Below are 19,244 nucleotides of genomic sequence, written 5' to 3'. Positions count from 1 at the left end.
TGAACGAGATCCTTGCCAGGTAGAGTAATCTTGGTTGTAAGTTCTTCCTTTTCATCACTTTAATTATATCATGCCACTCCCTTCTGGTTTGTAGAGTTTCTGCTGAGAAATCAGCTGTTAACCTTATGGGAGTTCCCTTGTATGTTATTTGTCGTTTTTCCCTTGCTGCTTTCAATAATTTTTCTTTGTCTTTAATTTTTGCCAATTTGATTACTATGTGTCTTGGCATGTTTCTCCTTGTTTCCCTAATTCTTACGAGTCTCTTGTCCTACAGAATCACCCACATCTGGGAATCTAACTGCATCTCTGGTTTACCTTAAGTTCCCTTCCTTCCTGTTTCCTGTTAAGTCTGTGGTTGGCTCTAAAAGATGAGTTTCAAGTTTACTTCTTGGCAAGACTACCTCTTATGTAGCTGTGTACTAGCACCAAGAGTTATATACCCTCTACCGTTTTCTTGTTGAAATTAACAGCCACTGACTATCACCTTGTTCCACTTACTAGCATGCTGCCAAGTTGCAATCCCTATCATTTACCTCTAAAGAGCTATCCCTTTAGAAAAGGCATCAGAAACACATGATTCTTTCCCTCTATCAGTTCCCATAATTTAACCATGAATGATTTTATTAAATTGTTAGCTAATGATAGAAACAGAATGAAACATCTTCATGTAGGTCAGATTAAGAATATAGCATTGTCTATTGGAGACGATTGTTCTATAGCAACTAGAACGCATAGCATTACAGGTGCTCAAAAGTGAGTTCAAAAAACAGGTTCTATACAAATCTGTAAAGCAGTGTTAGTATGTATAGGTCAAAGCTGTCTGGGAGCATAACTGTTGGCATTTGATAAAATAGGCAGGAGGTTGGAACCTGACCAAAAGAATACTGTCAGGAAACAGAACGGAACCTTAACATTGGCTTTCTAGAAGTTCTTATGATCCATGCCAAGAAAACAGAGCCAGTTCTGAGGCACCAGGGACATTTTGGTACTGACTCCTAAAGGCACTTAACTTCATACTTGTACTGATCAGATCAAACAAGCAGTCTCTCTTAAAAACATCCTATGGATGCATATCAGTAAAACACAAGTCTCTTAATAACGTAGATTCCATGATTGTTATAACCTCTTCAAACAAGATTTAGTGTGATATATTAAAGATCCTTGGCTTTGGGAAGATGTCAGACTTCTTAAACACACACCTTCAGAGTACACACTTGTGGTAGAGATTGCTAGTGCTTCCAGGATGCGTGTTCCCTCCTGGCTACCAAGCTTGACCAGCTCTTAGCCTCCCTTACATCTAGCTATGGTCATGGGGCAAGTTCTAGCCAGTAGAACGTGACAAGAAATGCACATCACTTGTAAGTCTAGCCCATAATTTTCCCACGATCTTTTTCTTCCCCATATCCGCCGGTTTAATGGAGAAGACTCCAGGGAGGGTCAAGCCACAATATGGAAGAAGCCCCAGTCCCTGAACAGGAACAAGAGAGGTCAACCAGGAACACCCACATTGAGTAGTGATGTGATGTGAGAAACTTCTCAGCCACTGAAGCTGAGCTCTGTGAAAATGCCAAGTGTTACTAATACAACCTGCCACACCGTTGAACATGAAATGCTGCTTACTTTGTTTTCCTAACTTTCTAAGCTGACCATCTCAGTCTTAAACATCAGCAGTTAAAAGCAAATTGGATATCTTAAAGGGGGAATTTTAGTCACTAGGTAGTTTCAGGCTGAGACACAATCCATGTAGAAGTGTCCAAGTGGGTCAAGTACACTTGTGGGAGAAGGCTAGGTAGGGAAGTGATGAAGCAATCGTTAGCTGCCTTGCTCCATCTAAAGCAGGAAAGTAAGCTGAACTGTGATGGTCCAACTCATACCCATCAGCCATTTCAAAGTTGTAGTACCCCTGCGTGCAAAGTGGTCATGGAACTGAGAGTAAGAGAGCCCCATGGCTTCCCAAAGTTAGCTCTCTAATAAGCAGAAGTAACACATTCTAACTTAAACTGCTTGTGAAGACTGAGTAAACAATCTCACAAAGCTAACCCCTGTATGACTACATAGAATATCAGTACCCTGGACTTCTAGATTCTGACTCTTTCCAAAGTAAACACTCATATAACTAGCATTTAGAGCAAAAATTACTGCTAGCATCCCCAGAAGCTCCCTAAGATCCTCTCTTAAGGGATAGGTAAAAAATATCCCTGGTAAATAACCAAGGTAAACTCTCCAAGGTGAAGTCTTGCCCATTTCTTTTCATGGTATCATGCCCAGGTGTTTTAGGGGAATACTCATTTCATAGAACTAATGCTGATGGAGCTCGTGTGCCAGGTGTTAACTAGCATCTGAATGCAATTTACATGCTAGAGTGAATAGTAAGCAATTCAAATGTCTAACAGCTTATTCTCTACTCCTTTAAGGTATAAAGTGTAACTACTTCACACATGAAAACTGAGGCGGTGTCTCAGATGTTTTAAAGACTAAACTAACATCCCAGGGATCATAAACACATGTATATGTACCACTTTTACAGTTAGAGAAACTGAAGTACAAAGGTTACTTACCAAAAGTTGCTCCTCTCTCCCCCATCAAGGGCCAAATTCTGCAATTTCCACGGAACTGCACTATTCTTACATTCTGTGGAGGGAAGCTCTTAGTCATGAAATGACTGAGAACCTGCAATGAAAAAGACAAGTCAACCAGGTGTGTCTTCCTGGTTACTCAGGACTAAGTATAAAACTAAGGAATCCTGCTAGCTGGTATAGTCTCTCTCAACTGAGAGTAACCAAAATGATGCCCTAACCATAAGTACTTTTTAAGAAAAAAATAGTATCTTCATTACATACCTATAGTTTCTACTTGGTATGACTTAAGGTACCGAAAACAAAACTGCTCTGTTCTACTTAGTTTTGGAATGGTCTTTTATCTTGACCCTTGAGCCAATTTTGTACAACTTTCTAGTTTGGGAAACTAGAAAAATGCTTGTTTGGATATTAACAGTGACTAATGCTGATTTGGATATTAATAATGACTATCACATGCAGACATATTTGTCCCCCTCCTAACGTTTTTCTTAACCCAGCAGTTCAGTGATTTAAACCGCATGCCAGTTTAGAAGGAACAGCTCCTGAGACTGCCTTCTGAATAGGAAATCTAAGCAAAGAAGGAAGTTCCTACTCTTTAATTCAATGATGCTCAGCTGGAGATCTTCCTGTCTGAGCTGCTGAATTTTCCCCTACTTCCGAGGCACAGTTAAGATACAGGCTGTGCAACCAGCCCGATCAGGAATGAATGGCCAACTGCAGTTTGAAAAAACAGTCCATTTAGTGTCTCCTCTGTACCAGCTCCCAAAGCGGTTGTCACCACAGGGGAACTCCCAAGTGGAGGGCTCAGAGAAAGTGCCATCTGCCACCCTCCTGTGGCCAGCAGGGTGGAAGGCAGCAGTTCTGGGTGTGAGCCCGGAGGCCCTGGAGTTCCTTGGGGTCCTTCACTTTTCTTGAGCCAAGAAAGTGCCCTGGTTGTCCTCTTGTGGTGGCTTGTGTCAGCTGGAAACTTCTCAAGTTTGTATATCCCAAACATCTTGCCTTCCATGTAAGGGTGTTTGCAGGCAGGCCATGGATGTTTTTCTTCCCATGATTTCTAGGGTCTGTCCAGCAAGAAAGTGCAGGTGACTACTGAGTGTCTTCAGGGTACAGGGTTGACAGATCAAATGCAGGATCTGAGGCATGATCAAACTAAAACACTAGCTGCTGTCTGTCTGAAACTCAAACTTCAAACTTCTTTCCCTCGTAAGTCTGGTAACTCTAGCAGGGGGGCATCCTCCATGTTGCCACTAGCCACCTGACACTTAGGCTTCTGTATGGCCCTTGGAATTTAGAAAGAAGACAGCTGCCTCAGCCTCCTACACTCCCTACAACTCCTCCCCATGTGGGTCAGGTGACACTTAAGGCTGTAGTAGGTACTACAACTGCACTAGCCCTTTAGTGGGAGTAGCACCCTCAGCTTTCTGCTTCTACTTTGTAGAAATGTACTTTGCTATAACCCTCTTGATCTTGGTAGGAACACTTGGACTAGGGAAATCACATTGGTAGAGTGGCTTAGACTTCTAACTTTATGCCATGGATGTTCAGTTCACTCTAAGCTGCTAGCACAATCCCGTGGAATTCCGGATACACAAAACTGGCTGGGGTCGAAGGATGTACAGGAGTTCCCTCCTTTTTCTCCAGCTTTGCTTTCTGTGGTTTCAGTTAACTGTTTTCAACTATGGTCTGAATCTTAAATGGGAAATTCTGGAACTAAGCAATGTATAAGTTAAGTTGCATGTTTTGTGTAGCATGATCACGTCCCAAGCGTGACTCGTCTTTGTCCAGCATTTCTCACCAGTCACTCAGTAGCCTCTTTGTTATCAGGTGAACTATTGGGCTATCACAGTGCCTGTGTTCAAGTTAACACTTATTTTAACAATGGCCCCAAAGAGCATGAGTAGTGATGCTAGCGTTCAGATATGCCAAAGATGCCATAAAATGTTTTAAGTGAAAAGGTGAACGTTCTTTACTTAAATCCTATGCTGAGGTTAATAAGATCTATGGTTAGAAAGAATCTTCTCTCTGTGAAATTGTGAAGGAGAAAAATTCATGGTAGTCTTGTTGTCGAACCTCTAATTGCAAAAGCAACGGCCATAGTACATGATAAGTGCCTAAGATGGACAAGACATTAAATTTGTATAATACATTGAGAGACCATACTCACAACTTTCTGACAGCATACTAAAATTCATAACTTACTGTGCTAATTGATTATCTTATTGGTGTATATATAGGAAAAAACAGTGTATATAGGGTTCAGTACTAATTCAGTCTCAAGCATCTACTGGGGGACTTGGAACGTATCCCCCGTGGATAAGGTGTGGGGACAACTGTCTTTATGCTTTGGCAGTCCTCAAGCTGTACCCTCTTGAGAACATGGGGCTTTGCAGTCTTGAGTGTGTTGTCCAACCGCTCCCCCGCCCCCAACCTCGGGTACTTGGTGAAGTGGACATACTTGGCTAGCTCTAAGCCCATCAAGACCTTCAGGTTCTAGGATAGCCTTGGGTCTGACGGTAGGGAGTCTTTCCTGATTCCTCTGGAGTCCTGCCCATTTTGTCTGAGCCTCTCATGCTCAGGAACAGAAGTTCAACTGAAAACATAGATCGTTTCAGTCTTGCCTCTTTGAATTTTATAAGAACTTATAGTACTTAAAGACTCAAGCATTGGCGAGTTATCTGTGATACAAATAGCAGTAATTTGTGTCTACTTCTGTAGACTAATCCGGAATAGTCAATCATATAGCCATCTAATAGACTCTCAGGTTTCTTATTTTGGGCTGTTATAAAATGCTGGGGACTGAGCAAGGCTGGTTATATAGGTAGTGGCACTTGTCTGCCTGGGAGGTTCCTCCCAAAGCACTGGGGGTACTTTCCTAGTAGCCTAGGAAAGAGTAGGTATAAGGCAGATCCCTGAGATCAGAGGGAGGCCTCTGCTGACGTCTATCGCTGTGGTCAGGTGTTTGGGGTTGATTACATTTGTTTGGAGTTGCTACCTGGGAGTGATGGGGAAGTAGGTGGGGTAAGGGCAGATCTTATCTCCTGAGATCTAAAGTGCACTCTGTTCTTTATATTTTCTAACTCTTTGTTAAAAGCTTGAAACTTCTCACTCTGTGGATCTGTTTTGCTCCCAAGTTCTTGGATCATCTTTATGATTGTTACTCTGAACTCTCTCAGGTAGATTGCCCCTCTCCACAGCACTTAGCTGTTCTTCTGGGGTTTTATCTTGTTCCTTCATCTGGAACGTATTCCTCTGTCTCACTGTGTAAATTTCTATTTGTATTTTTATGTATATGGAAGGTTATGTTTCTCCACTTTGGAGAAGCAGCCCTCTGTAGCGGATGTCCTATATGTCCCAGCATATATGTCCTATATGTCCCAACATATATGTCCTATATGTTCACTCCCCTCTCATCACCCTAAGGGCCAGGGACCAGCTAGTCCCAGGCCAGGTTCTGATGTGTTTGCAGACTCAGTTACACAGGCTAAGGGATTGTAGTTTTCTTGCTTCTGGTGGGTGAGGCTGGTCTAGAGGCTTGTGCAGGCTTCCTGGTGGGAGGGGCCGGGGCCCACCCACTGGTGGGCAGGGCTGTGTCGGCTCAGGAAGTCTTTCGGCAGCCTGACCACTGATGGGTGGTGGGACTGTGTTCCTGCCCTGTTGGTGGTTTGGCTTGCGGCATTCTTACACTAGAGCCTACAGGCTGTTGGGTAGGGCCAGGTCTTGGTGCCAAAATGTCACTCTCTCCAGGAGAGCTCATGCTGATGAATACTCTGATACCTCTGCCACCAGTGTCCTTGTCCCAAGTGAGCCACAGCTGCTCCCACACCTCGCCGCCCCAGGAGACTCTCCGAGACCAGCAGGTAGGTCTGGCCCAGGCTCCTATGAAGTCACTGCTTTTGCCCTGAGTCCTGATGCATGTGAAAGTTCGTGTGTGCCCCCCAAGAGTGGAGTCTCTGTTTCCCCCTGTCCTGTGGAGCTCCTGCAATCAAGCCACACTGGCCTTCAAAGACAAATGCTCTGGGGGCTCCTCCCAATGCGAGACCCCCAGGCTGGGGAGCCTGATGTGAGGCTCAGAAGTCTCACTCCTATGGGAGGACTTCTGTCATATAATTATTCTTCAGTTTGTGGGTCACCCAGCCGGGGGTGGGGGAGGGTATAGGATTTGATTATCTCATGAGTGTGCCCCTCCTAATGTCTCATTGTGGTTTCTTTATGTCTTCGGATGTAGAAGACCTTTTTTGGTAGGTTCCAGTCTTCTATCGATGTTTGTTTAGCAGCTGTGATTTTTTGGTGCGCTTGTGAGAGGAGGTGAGCTAAAGGTCCTTGTACTCCACCATCCTGTCCCTTCGAGAATATCCAGTGTACTCTGAATTGAAGGGGGTACAGGCCCATCAGCTAAAGAATGCCCTGCCTCAGCCAGGCAAGATACAAACCACATTTGGATGTGGCCCAATGTGTGCTGGTGATGTCTTGGAGCATGAACATCTAAGGACTCCTGCAGGTCCAGGATACCTGTTCTGGGGCCCACTTATGCCTCTTAGGTGACCTTCAGCTCTACCATTTTTCAGAGGAGCAGGAAGGAAGAAGTTCCTGATTTGGAGGCTGTATAGGAAGTATGATTGGGTAGAAAATGATGCTTCCATATGATAAGTCAGAGGTACTTGCATTTGAGGCTAGCCTTTCCTGGGCCTGGGTGGAGTTGAAGGCCCTGTATCCTCTAGCATGGAATCCCACAATGATTCCATGCTGCTCTGTGTCCCAAAGTGTGTAGAGAAGGAAACTCCTCTTTCATAAGAGAACACAGTAGGTCTTCTCATACTACATAGTAGGTCTTTCCATAGTACAGAGTTTTCTTGTGGCACTTTACTAAAGATTGAATACTTTTCACAAGTTTGTATATAATCCTAAGAACCAAAATCTTTCCTACCTATTAAATGTCACCCTTCACATGAAAGCATAAGAGATGCTTGGTTCTGTTTAATTTCAGAAACTTTAGACAAGGTTACAGAAGAAACTAACACAACTGTTGCTGTACATACTTTCAGACTCAGTCCTAAGCCTACTCAAGTACACGACTCCCCTTAAATGGGATCTCAAGCATCCAGTTGCTGCTTCTCTCAGTTATAATGATTTTGGCTGTGTTGGTGGAATTGGTAGTATTACCCATGGTATATCTCACTACTTATGACTAGATGGATTGCCTGGGAACTAGCTGGCTGTGAGCCTCCCTTGGGCTGAACAATCCTGGAAATTCTCTCAGAGTCTGAGGATGGCTATTCAGGGGTCCCAGTGCTGTAAGTCTCTGAGCATGTGGCTTGAACCTGTGGTCTACGTTGGGGGCCTTCATCCTGGGTACCTATCGCCCTTAGGATGTAGGCATATGTCAAGCTGGGCTCTTACCATTGCTTGTGGCTAGATTTTATGCCATGCAGTACTTGTTCTCAAAGCATTCTAGTATCTCTCACTTAACAAGAAGTACCATTCTACCCAGTGGCTGCAGAAGATGGATTCTGGTACTCTTACCACATTCTGGTTCCTTGTCCTGATTCTGCTTGAAGTCTAACCTCCGAGTCCTTTCCTACTCTAACACCTCTTATCCATCCCTCCCCACCTGGGATGGCTTTTCCTATCAACTAGAGGACAGCATTATGGTGTAGCAACCACCCATAGTCAAAAAGCAGCTAGTAGCATCCTTGCTGTGCCCAGAGTCTAGTCTTCCAATGAGGGCTTGTTTCTGATCTGACCTTTCGACAGCTGATAGGGTCAGTTGTATCTAACCATACATAAAAAATGGCCAAGAACACATGGGTTTGGCCAGCACTGGCCATGAGACCTAATGCTTGACTTTCTTTCCATATCTAGGCATATGGGAAGGATCTTGGTTTAGAAAGAGGTCTGGGCCACTTCAGACACTGAAAGATCAGTGTGAAGGTTCTTGATAGCCTGTGGTCCCATATTAGAGACTGGTGGGGCCCCTGTAAATAAGACAATCTCTCCTAGATGTACTGTTTTCTCTTTACGGTTTCTCTTCTGATGGCTGTCTGTGGCTGAACAGGCAGGCTTACACGATTCTGAGGGCCTCCTTCACCCCAGAAGATTGGAAAATTACTAGAACCCAGCAGCTGGAGAGTCGCCCTGAAGCTGGCTGCCATCTTGCAGGTGGCAGGCAGAGAAGCTAAGGTCTGAGGTCATTGCTGTGGCTTTGTGTTCTCTGGCACCAGTAGTCCTTGGTGTGAAGACATGAGCCATGTTAGGACCTTCTAGCCCATCCCTAGATCTAAGGCTGTGTATATGGAACTTAGTTACATCTAAGATCTGCCACGACTGCTTTTTTTTTTTTTTTTTTTTACTAGGGACACTACCTCTGAGTCCCTGGCAGCTATAAGTGGGACGTCCTGGGTGTCTCTGCTTCTGCCCCAGCTCCTGCCCTGCCCTATACTGTCTGAGGTTAGAGAGAGGCTCTTTCCCTGGTCTAAGTCCTGTTCTTCCTCCCTGGGACGTCCATCTCTGATCTTTAGAGAAACAGAACAGTGGCACTTGTAGCCAATGGCATCAGGAGAATTAGAACCTGAATCTTCCCCTTACTTGGCTGAGAACAGGACCTGTCTACTCCTCCAAGGAAACCTCTCCCAGGTTCTGATAAGACGGTTTCTTGATCTTCCAAATATGGAGTTCTTCTTGGGACCTAGATCCCATTTAAACATGCCTTGATATTTATAGAATGGGCTCTTGGCATCTGTGGTCTGTCAGAAAAAAAAGTCAGGTTCAAGGCCTGGCTTCTCCACTACTCCATACCCAGGAGCCTGGCCAGTGCCCTGGCTGAGGGATAGGTATAAGCAGAGCTTCTACTTGCTGTCCCGGACTTTTTCCTGGCTGGCCGTGACAGGGACTCTCCCTTGCTTCTTGGGTCATTTCCCACCTGCATATTTCTTTGCTAGGGCTGCCACAACAAAGTACCACAAACTGGGTGGCTCAGATAATAGAAATGTATTGTCTCAGTTCTGGAAGATAGAAGTCTGAGATAAAGGTGTCAGCAGGGTTGGTACCTTCTGAGGGCTGTGAGAATCTGTTCCATGCCTCTTGCCTAGCTTCAGGTGGCTGGCTGATAACTTGATGTCCCATAGCTTAAATCACCCCAATCTCTGGCTTCATTTTTACATGGCATCTTCCCCTGTGAATGTCCAAATTTATCCTTTTTATAAGGACATCTGCTCTATTGGCTTGGGGCCTATGACCCTACCCTAACGCCCTCATAGTAACTTGAGGAACTGTGTAAAGACCCCATCTGCAAATACACTTAGTCTGAGGTATTAACAGGTAGACCTCCAAAACATGAATGTTGAGGGGGACACAGGTAAGTCCCTAACACTGCAGTTGCCCACAAAATGAGGCCCGAGGGCCTGCAAGTCTAACTCAAGCACAGGGTTGAGTTCCCAGGTCTAGTGGTGAGTCCTTGGGTTCTCCTCGTCTAGGGAATGTAGCACTAAGGTATGGCCAGGTCACCTGACCAGTCAGTCTCAGTTTAACTCTGGTCTGTGGTAGTTAATCTGCAAATTTGGGGGCTTTAATTCCCTGGAAGAGGTGGCACATACCCCATGCCATCTTCTAGGATTGGATCCAAAGGCATGCCTTGCAGAGCCTAAGGTCTGCCAGGCTGTGGAGTCTGGTGGCCTGTGTAGGGATTAGGTATTCTCAAGGAAGGTGGCTCACGCCTCTCGGGCTGTGCTGTCAAGTAGGAATTTGAGCTTGAATTTGGAAGATAACATGACTGCTAAGCTATGGTGACAGGTTTCTGCCAGGACACCTAGAGGAATTTGGTTCTAGCTAGCCCTTTGAAACGTTCCTTAACTACTTTGCTGTAGGTCTTGCCTCAAAACTGAGGCAGGGCTGCAGGACACACTAGGAGTTGGAGGCAGAACTGGGATTCTGGGGGAGCGAGTCCCTTAAACTGGGAAAGGGACATTCAAGGATCTTGCTTTAATGTCCTTCTCAGGGGCCAGATATAGAAGGCTGGCAAGAGAGGAGCTGAAACTAGCCCTTGGTGGGGAGCCAGTTAAATAGAGAGATGGGGGTAAGATTGAGGTCTTTTGCCAAGCCTGCTTCATAGCCAAGAACAGAACTTTTGTTCTGTTCCAAGACAAGACCCCCTGCCCTGCTTGGGAGCCCTACAGCAACCAGATAATGAAAAAGGAGCTTAATTCTAGATACTTTCCCTAAACTTGGACTGGATCCATTAGTCAGCTTGATCATAGGCAGCTCTTAGGTGAGGTGGTGTGTGGAAAGATATCTGTCTGGTTTTGGTGTTAGGATAATACTGGCCTCGGCCTTAGTATTCCCTCTGCTTCTATCATAAAGATTATAGAGAATTGACATCACTTCCTTAAATGTTTAGTATCTGTATTTATGCCTCCTCTTTTCAGATACTAACTTGTCTTCTCTTAGCCTGGCTAGAAGTTTACTTTCTTGATCTTAAAGAACGAGCTTTTGGTTTCACTAGATATTTTTTCCCTCTTCTTCACTTCCTGTTACCCATTTCAGATTTTTGCTAATTCTTCACTAACTTTGGACTGGACTTGCTCTTTCACTTAAGTTCTTACCTCAGGAAACTAGAGTTTTAGATCTTTACGCATTCAATGCTGCAATTTTCCCTCTAAGTACTGCTTTTCACTACAACACATTTTAATAAATTGTCTTTTCATCTAGTTAAATAGTTCTTTGACCTCTGTTACTTAGATGTATGTGCATGACCTCTGTTACTTAAAAGTATATGCAATCTCCTAGCATTTCAGGGTCTTGCAGCTATGTGTTACCGACTTCCAGCTTAATTCCATTGTAGTCTGAGAGCAGAGATTATGATTTCTATTTTTTAATTTGTTAAGGTGTCTTACGGTCAGTTATGGCCAAAATGTGGTCTATCTTGGTGAATGTTCCATGTGAGCCTGAGAAACATATCTCCTGTTATTTAATGAGGTAGCCTAGACATATCCTTTTATAGCCAGTTGATAGGGATTGAGTTCAACTATGCCTTAACTAACTTTCTGCTTGCTGCATCTATTTTCTGAGAAAGGTGTTGGTCTCCAACTATAATAGTGGATTCATCAGCTTTCTGCCTCATGTAGTTTGACAATGTTAGGCTTATGCACATTAAGAATTGTTATGCCTTCTTGAAGAACTGACCCTTTCATGTAAAGCCCTTCTTTATCCCTCATAACTTTCCTTACTTTGAAGTTCTGACTGAATAGCTACTCTTCCTTGCTTCTGACTAGTTTTAGCATGGTATATCTTTGTCTACTCCTATCTCTTAAAGTTCCTTGTAGATAACCTATGGCTGGGTCATGTGTTTTGATCCGCTGTGATCTCTTAATTGGTACATTTAGACCACTGACAGTCAGTCAATGTAACTGATTAGATTAATATCTACCACATTATTACTGTTTATTATTTGTTGCCCTTGTTCTTTTCCTATTTTTGTCTTCCACTCTTGTGCCGTCTGTGATTTTAATTGAGCATCTCATGATGCTAGTTGCTCTCCATAAAATATCAGTTATACTTCAACTTTTTAGTGGTTGCCCTAGTCAGCCTGATCATAGGCAGCTCTTAGGTAAGCTAATCTAAGTCCACTTTCAAATAACACTATATGGGTAATGAGTACTTTATAAACCCAAATTCCTTTGCATCCCTTGTATCTCTGTCAGACTTATATATTATTCACAAGTAAATTATGTATACATAAGCATACATAATCAAATTGTTACAAATAAACTCATATTACAATAAGAAACCGACCTCCACTTACCATTCTTCCCTGTCAATATAACGATAGATCTGAGTCTCTGACCTATATCTTTTGAAAGAACATCCAACATTTCTTGCAAGACAGGTCTACTGGCAACAAGTTCGATTTGAGTCTTCACTTCTGAGGGGTAGTTCTGTGGAATACAGCATTCTAGAGTTCTCAACATCTCAAATACTATACTCTCCTTCTTTGTAGTTTGAGAAGTAGGATGCGGTTCTTTGTTTCTATATAAGGTGTCTTTTCTTGCTGCTTTCAGGAATTTTACTCTTCTGTAACTCAAAGTATAGCTTGTCATTTCCCCTGCTCAGTGCTCTGAACTTCCTAGATATGTGGTTTGGTGTCTAACATCAATTTGGGGATATTTTCAGTCACTATTGCCTCAAATACCTCTTTCCTCTGGTAGTCCCATTATGTGTATGTTACACCTTGCCCCCAGTCCTTACATATCCTAAAAAAGTTTTTATTCTACTTGTCCTTTTGGTTTTTGAGAATTCTATTGATATATCCTGTAACTTGCTTCTTCCCCAGCCATGTCCAGTTTAAGCACATCAAAGGCCTTATACATTCCTGTTTTGTAGTTTTTTCTTTAGTGTTTTCTTAGGATTTCCATCTGATTACATGACCACCTGTTCTTTTTAAAAATTTATTTATTTATTTATTTTTGGCTGCATTGGGTCTTTGTTGCTGTGCACAGGCTTTCTCTAGTTGCGGTGCGCGGAGGCTACTCTTGGCTGCGGCGCGTGGGCTTCTCACTGCGGTGGCTTCTTTTGTTGCGGAGCATGGGCTCTAGGGGCGTGGGCTTCAGTAGTTGTGGCACATGGGCTCAGTAGTTGTGGCTTTCAGGTTCTAGAGTGCAGGCTCAGTAGTTGTGGCACACGGGCTTAGTTGCTCCGAGGCATGTGGGATCTTCCCAGACCAGGGCTCGAACCTGTGTCCCCTGCCTTGGCAGGTGGATTCTTAACCACTGCACCACCACAGAAGTTCATGACCATCTGTTCTTACAGGCGGTCTACTTTATCCATTAGAGCCCTTGGCATATTAATCATAGTTAAATTTCTGGTCTAATTCTAACACTCCTGCAATGTCTGGTTCTGATGTCTGCTTTCTCCTGAATGTTTTTTGCCTTCCAGTATGACTTGTAACTTTTTCTTGATAGCCAAACAAGGTATACTAGGTACAAGGAACTGCTGTAGATAGGTCTTCAGTAACTTGGTAGTAAAGTGCAGAGGGAAGGGTTCTGTAGTCCTGTGAAACTTTTTCTCTTAGTGAAGTTGTCCAGAGCCGTAGGCTCACGAGTATCTTTCCTTTTTTCCTCCCCGCTTAGGTGAGAAAGGCTGGCTGGAGTGGGCTGGAGTTGAGTATTTCCCCTTCCCCAGGTCAGCTAGGCTCTCATACCCTAGCAGATGAGGGCCTAGTTAACTAGTTTCCCCTGAGGGTAGGCCTTGTTAAGAAGAGTGCACTGGCATATTTCACAAAGGTTTCTTTTCCCTTTCTGCCAGAGCCAGATGTCTTTCCTCTATTTAGTTGGGCAGCCTGGTAGAGTTCGTGGAGAGAAATGCCACAATACGGTGGGTCCCCCATGACTGTGTCCCCCTGGAGCATTTAACTCACAGGGTTGTCTGCACTAAGCCTTTAGCAACTTAACAGTTACACTTGAGGTTGTCCTACTCCAGCACTGGTTCTCATGGCAGGCTCAGCTCCTGAGTCTCTGCTGGGGTAAACTATGGCTCCTTGTATTAATCTGTCTCCCCAGTCCTGGGACACAGCACTTTGTCCTATGTCCTCCCTTCTTATGGGTCCAAGAACATTTTACAGTCTGCTCAGCTTAACCTGTCAGGACAGTGGCAACTTCCAAGCTTTACATGTAAAACCAGAAACTAGAAGTTGACTATACTTTACTCGGCTGTGAGTGACCATATACCTTGGGGTGGTCTGTCCCTGTTCCCCCATCACCTACATAAGGAAGGACTGTTTCAGGAGATGTCTAAATCTTTCAGAGCTTCTTTTGTTTAGGTACTGTCCTTAAAAACAGACCTGGAATTATGGCAGTGGCAGGCTAAGCATGTGGCTCATGGAGGCCAGTTGTACAAAGAACTCGAAAGCATGACATGGCCTAAAATCTCCTCCTCTAGGGTCACTATTTCCTCTCCCTCTGTCATGAGGGTTTCCTATGGATTTGTTTTTTCATGACACAATGACATCTATCTCTTCCCTAGAAGCTTTGTCTTGAGGTAGAATTGACGAAATGATAAAACATACACCATGACTTCTACTGTAATCATCACAGCTTACCACATCCATCACCTCACATAGTTGCCATCTTTGAGAACACACTGTACTGTATACTGGAAATTCACTGGGAGAGCTAATCTTTTTTTTTTTTTTTTTTTTTTTTGTGGTATGCGGGCCTCTCACTGTTGTGGCCTCTCCCGTTGCAGAGCACAGGCTCCGGATGCGCAGGCTCAGCGGCCATGGCTCAAGGGCCCAGCCGCTCCACGCATGTGGGATCTTCCCGGACCGGGGCACGAACCCGTGTCCCCTGCATCGGCAGGCAGATTCTCAACCACTGCGCCACCAGGGAAGCCCGGGAGAGCTAATCTTAAGCTAATTTCTTACCAGCACTTCTCCCTGCTGTTCTCCTGCTGATTGTGCGGTCCATCCCACCAGACTCTTCTCCTTGGCTGGCAACATATGCTTCTGTTCTCTGCTTTCTGTGTTTCAGTGGTCCCAGAGATGCAACTTCTCAGTATTTTCTTCACTTGGGCTGACCTCTAGGCTGCCCCATCCCAGGTCCTTGGGCTGACCTCTAGGCGGCCCCATCCCAGGTCCTGTAATCTGTTGCCTCCAAAGCATCTGACCCTCTGTCCTTAGCTCTGCCTAGGTCAGTCCAGCTGTAGCTCTTCTTGGTTAGGTTGGCATGCTTCCCAAGCTGTCTTTCCTTGTGTTGGCCATGGGATCTACTGCAGTGGGATCTAGGATTTTGTGAGGTCCTTGATGTGTTCTAGAACCATTTTATGCACAATTGCTGACTCTTCACTTTCTCTTGGTATAACTGCAGCCTTCTACAGAACTAGATGTATCAGTATCTCAACCAGATTCATGACCACTGAGGACTACTGGCGTTCCCCAGTATGATCTCAGGTTCCCATCACTTTAGTCCTTCCAACAGACAAGTGACCCCAAGAACATATCTTCTTGCCATATTTTCTCCTTACCCTGGACTCGGAGGCCTATGGGAACAAGACCAGCTCTAAAGTAGAGCTGGGGGGTTAGAGCAGAAGCTTCAGCAGGTCAATGACTGCTCAGCAGTACAGCATGCTATTAGGTGAGTGAAGGACACTTCTGCTATTGAGGCCCTGAAGGTACTGACTGAGTGGAGAGGGCTCCAGGAGACCTGTCAGTCCTCCACGGCACCTCACATAAAATGGGAAAGTCACTTGGCTGTGCTGGTGTCAACTCAGGTAGGGTATCCTTGGGACTCCCATAGGCTTCTGAGATCCCAATATCTCTGGGACACCTAACTTTCAGGTAAGTCTCTTAGCATCTCCAGAAAGGAAGAAACATGGAAACTCCTAGATATGGGGCTTGACAAGAAAGGTGTCATATGTATCCAGTTACAGGCATCTTCTGCCTCTAGTAGAAAAAGTTTCAGGTTTGCCTTCTTGTTGAGAGAAGAGTTGGTATCCTGGGCCCCAGACAGACTGGACCACCGACCTGGAGATATGTCACATAGATCCCTGTGTTCCTAAAGAAGACAGCCATCACTGGCTTTGCCTCAGGCTAGGGACTTGCCCACGTCTGTCTGACTGTTTTATGTGCCCTGATGTCTTCATCTTCCATGTATGCTCCCTAGAGTATATGTCCAGAGGTAAAATACAACAGGATATTGGAAGCTGGGACTTGAGGCATGAGGATGAGGCTTAGCGTGCAGTATCTCTAGTCTGCGAAGTACAGGATGATTCTTTCCTGTGGTCAGTTTCTTTTAGACCCAAACCTGTTTTTTTCTTGTAGAAACCTGGCACCCCTGTCCCTGGGACTTGAGGCATCAAGATGGAGTGTAGCGTGCATTGCTTCTCTGGTCTGCTGAGCCCAGGATGATCCTTTCCTATGGTCCAACTTATCTGTTGGATCAAAAACTTGGGTTTCTACAAAAGAAACCTATAGAAACTTGGGATCCCTGTCACTGGGACTTGTGGCATCAGGATGGGATGTAGCTTACATTGCTCCTCTGGTCTGCTAAGCACAGGTCTCATCTTTTCCTGTGGTCCAACTTATCTGCTGGATCTAAAGCCTGGTTTCCTAAACTGTAGAAACCTGGGAACCCCTATCCCTGTCACTGGGACTTGCGGCATCAGGATGGAGTATAGCTTAGATTGCTTACCTCTAGTCTGCTGAGCACAGGTCTGATCCTTTCCTGTGGTCCAGCACTTCTGCTGGATCTAATAAAACCTGGTTTCTTTTGTGGAAACCTGTAGAAACTTGGGACCCCTATTCCTAGGACTTGAGGCATGAGGATGGAGTGTAGCTTGGACTGCTCCTCTGGTCTGCTAAGCACAGGTCTGATCCTTTCCTGTGGTCCAACCTATCTGCTGGATCTAAAACCTGGCTTCTTTTGTAGAAACCTAGCACCTCTGTTCCTGAGACTTGAGGCATGAGGATGGGGTATAGATTGGATTGCTTCTCTGGTCTGCTGAGCCCAGGATGATGCTTTCCTGTGGCCCAGTTTCTTTTACACTAAAACCTGTCTTTTCGTGTAGAAACCTGGCACCCCTGTCCCTTGTGGCATTAGGATGAGATGTACTTTGTATTGCTCCTCTGGTCTTCTGAGCACAGGTCTGATCCTTCGGTGCGATCTCTAGTCCTGTGGATGGTTATCTGATTCTGAACGTAGAATTTTGCTTTCCATAGAGCATTTCACTATATGTATAGAATAGGCCCTTGGCACAGTCTGTCAGGATAGACTGTTGGTAAACGTGATTAGTTTCTTTGCTTCACACCTACGTATGCGGCCAGTTGCCAGGCAGGCAGGTGTGGATGTGAATACAACTCTAACAACTTTCACTGACTTCCAGGATATATGTGAGAATTGTCTTAATCATCTTAATCATGAGATCTTCAGGCTTTCATCTGTCCTCTAACCTGAGAATGAGATATAAATTCAGAGCATAGGTATGCCCCTGGGCCACTTCTCCCTGAAGTTGAGCTGACAGGTACAGGAGGCATACTAGGTCATAAATTGTTTAGAAACTGCTGGTACTACAAGGCCAGTGGCCAGAGATCTAGATGTGATGGCATGTACTTTTCTAGGCATCTCTGGTCTCTGGACAATGGACTTGGCCTAATAGTCCTAGGGCTAAGTGGCAAGGGATCTTAGGAAGCAGTGTAAAGTGTTCTTCCTGATATATCTCCCTCTCTGGCAGAACCTGGGTGGGCGAAGCAGTACAACCCCTGGCGGACCTAAGCATGACTCGAATGGTCTCATGGGAAGAGATTAGGTTTTCTTGGACCATGCCGGCAGGTCAGGGGTCTAGACTTGAGGATGCAAAAGGACTGACTCAGCCGGGTGGCTAGCTTCCTTGGGAACACCTTGGAAGGTTTATAGTTACCATCCATTAAAGGCAGCCTTCATCTTCATGGATGTTGCCTGAAAGCTAAGGCAGGAGAGTAGGACCTCCTAGGAGACAGGTAGCAGCACTGGGATTCTGATGGGAGTGCTGTCTGTGTCAGTTGGTAACTAGGACAAATCCAGACTCTTGCTGTAGCCCTGCAGAGTGCCACTGCAGGAGGATTAACAAAGGCTGGTGAGTCACTAGAGGGGACCTATGCTAAATGAGGTAAGAGTCCCATGGTATCAAGGGAGATAGCTGTGTAGAGCCATGGCCAGGAATGGGACCTGGGGCTGTCCTATTGATAAGGACTTACATAGGTACATACAAGACACTTCCTGGGTCTATGGAGAAGAAAACTATTTCTAAAAATCCTTTCAAGCTTGGCTGTTGGGTCCACTGGTCATCCTGGATGAGGTGAAATATCATGGGAGTTTCCTCTAATACCTGAAGGACTCTTCTAGAATCAGCATTTAGGGATGATGCAGATGTGTTATTTGGGATCCTTAAAGTCCAATCCAATCTCTTCTCTTTGAAAGACTCTTACCTATCTTAGGTAAAACACACAATACACCTGGATATGCAGCTATGTGGGGCTAAGTGACTGGCTCATGAGGGCCAGTTGTATGTAATCTCTAGCTGGTCTGCAATGTTACTTCCTCCTGGGTTGTTTCTTTCCTGTCACAGATGCTGTCACTGAGCTGTTGAGTCTCCTAGCAGGTGAGTTCTCCTTGCTGGGAGCCCTTGAAGAAAGCTCTGTTCTCTGCCTGTGACTCAGGGTGTTCTTCACTCTGGGGCCCTCCTACCCACAGCCTGCTGCCCTGTGAAATGGGTCCTTTTGGACTATTATCCTAGTTCTCACCCTTCTGACTGACTCTAGGATTTCTGGAACCATCAGCTGCTTTGGGATAGCTCTGTATTGGTATTTCCCCTTATTAATGTTTGCTTGTTGTTTCAACTAGGCAGCCTTATCGCTGCTTCCCATCAGCTAGATGCAGGCTCTTGGTCAGGTAGGTTAGTGCGACTGTCCTTGGTCCTGCCTGACCCCCAAGTAGTGCCCTGGCAGGTGCTCCCCAGCACTGTCAAAATTAGTCTTTTCCCTTGTTCTGACCTGGCTCAGGTTCAGGTTGGGTTCTTACCTAGTCTCTTAAGACCCTGTTGTCCTTAGCTTCCACCATTGTTCCCCGGGACCTTACTCCTGCTGAATATGCATATGTAGTAAGGAGCTCCATCTCAAGAGAAACATCTTGTACTTTGAGCAGTGTA

The sequence above is a fragment of the Physeter macrocephalus genome, chromosome 20 (genome assembly GCF_002837175.3).
Source record: "Physeter macrocephalus isolate SW-GA chromosome 20, ASM283717v5, whole genome shotgun sequence".
Classification (NCBI taxonomy): domain Eukaryota; kingdom Metazoa; phylum Chordata; class Mammalia; order Artiodactyla; family Physeteridae; genus Physeter; species Physeter macrocephalus.
Note: the sequence above shows the minus strand (reverse complement) of the source record.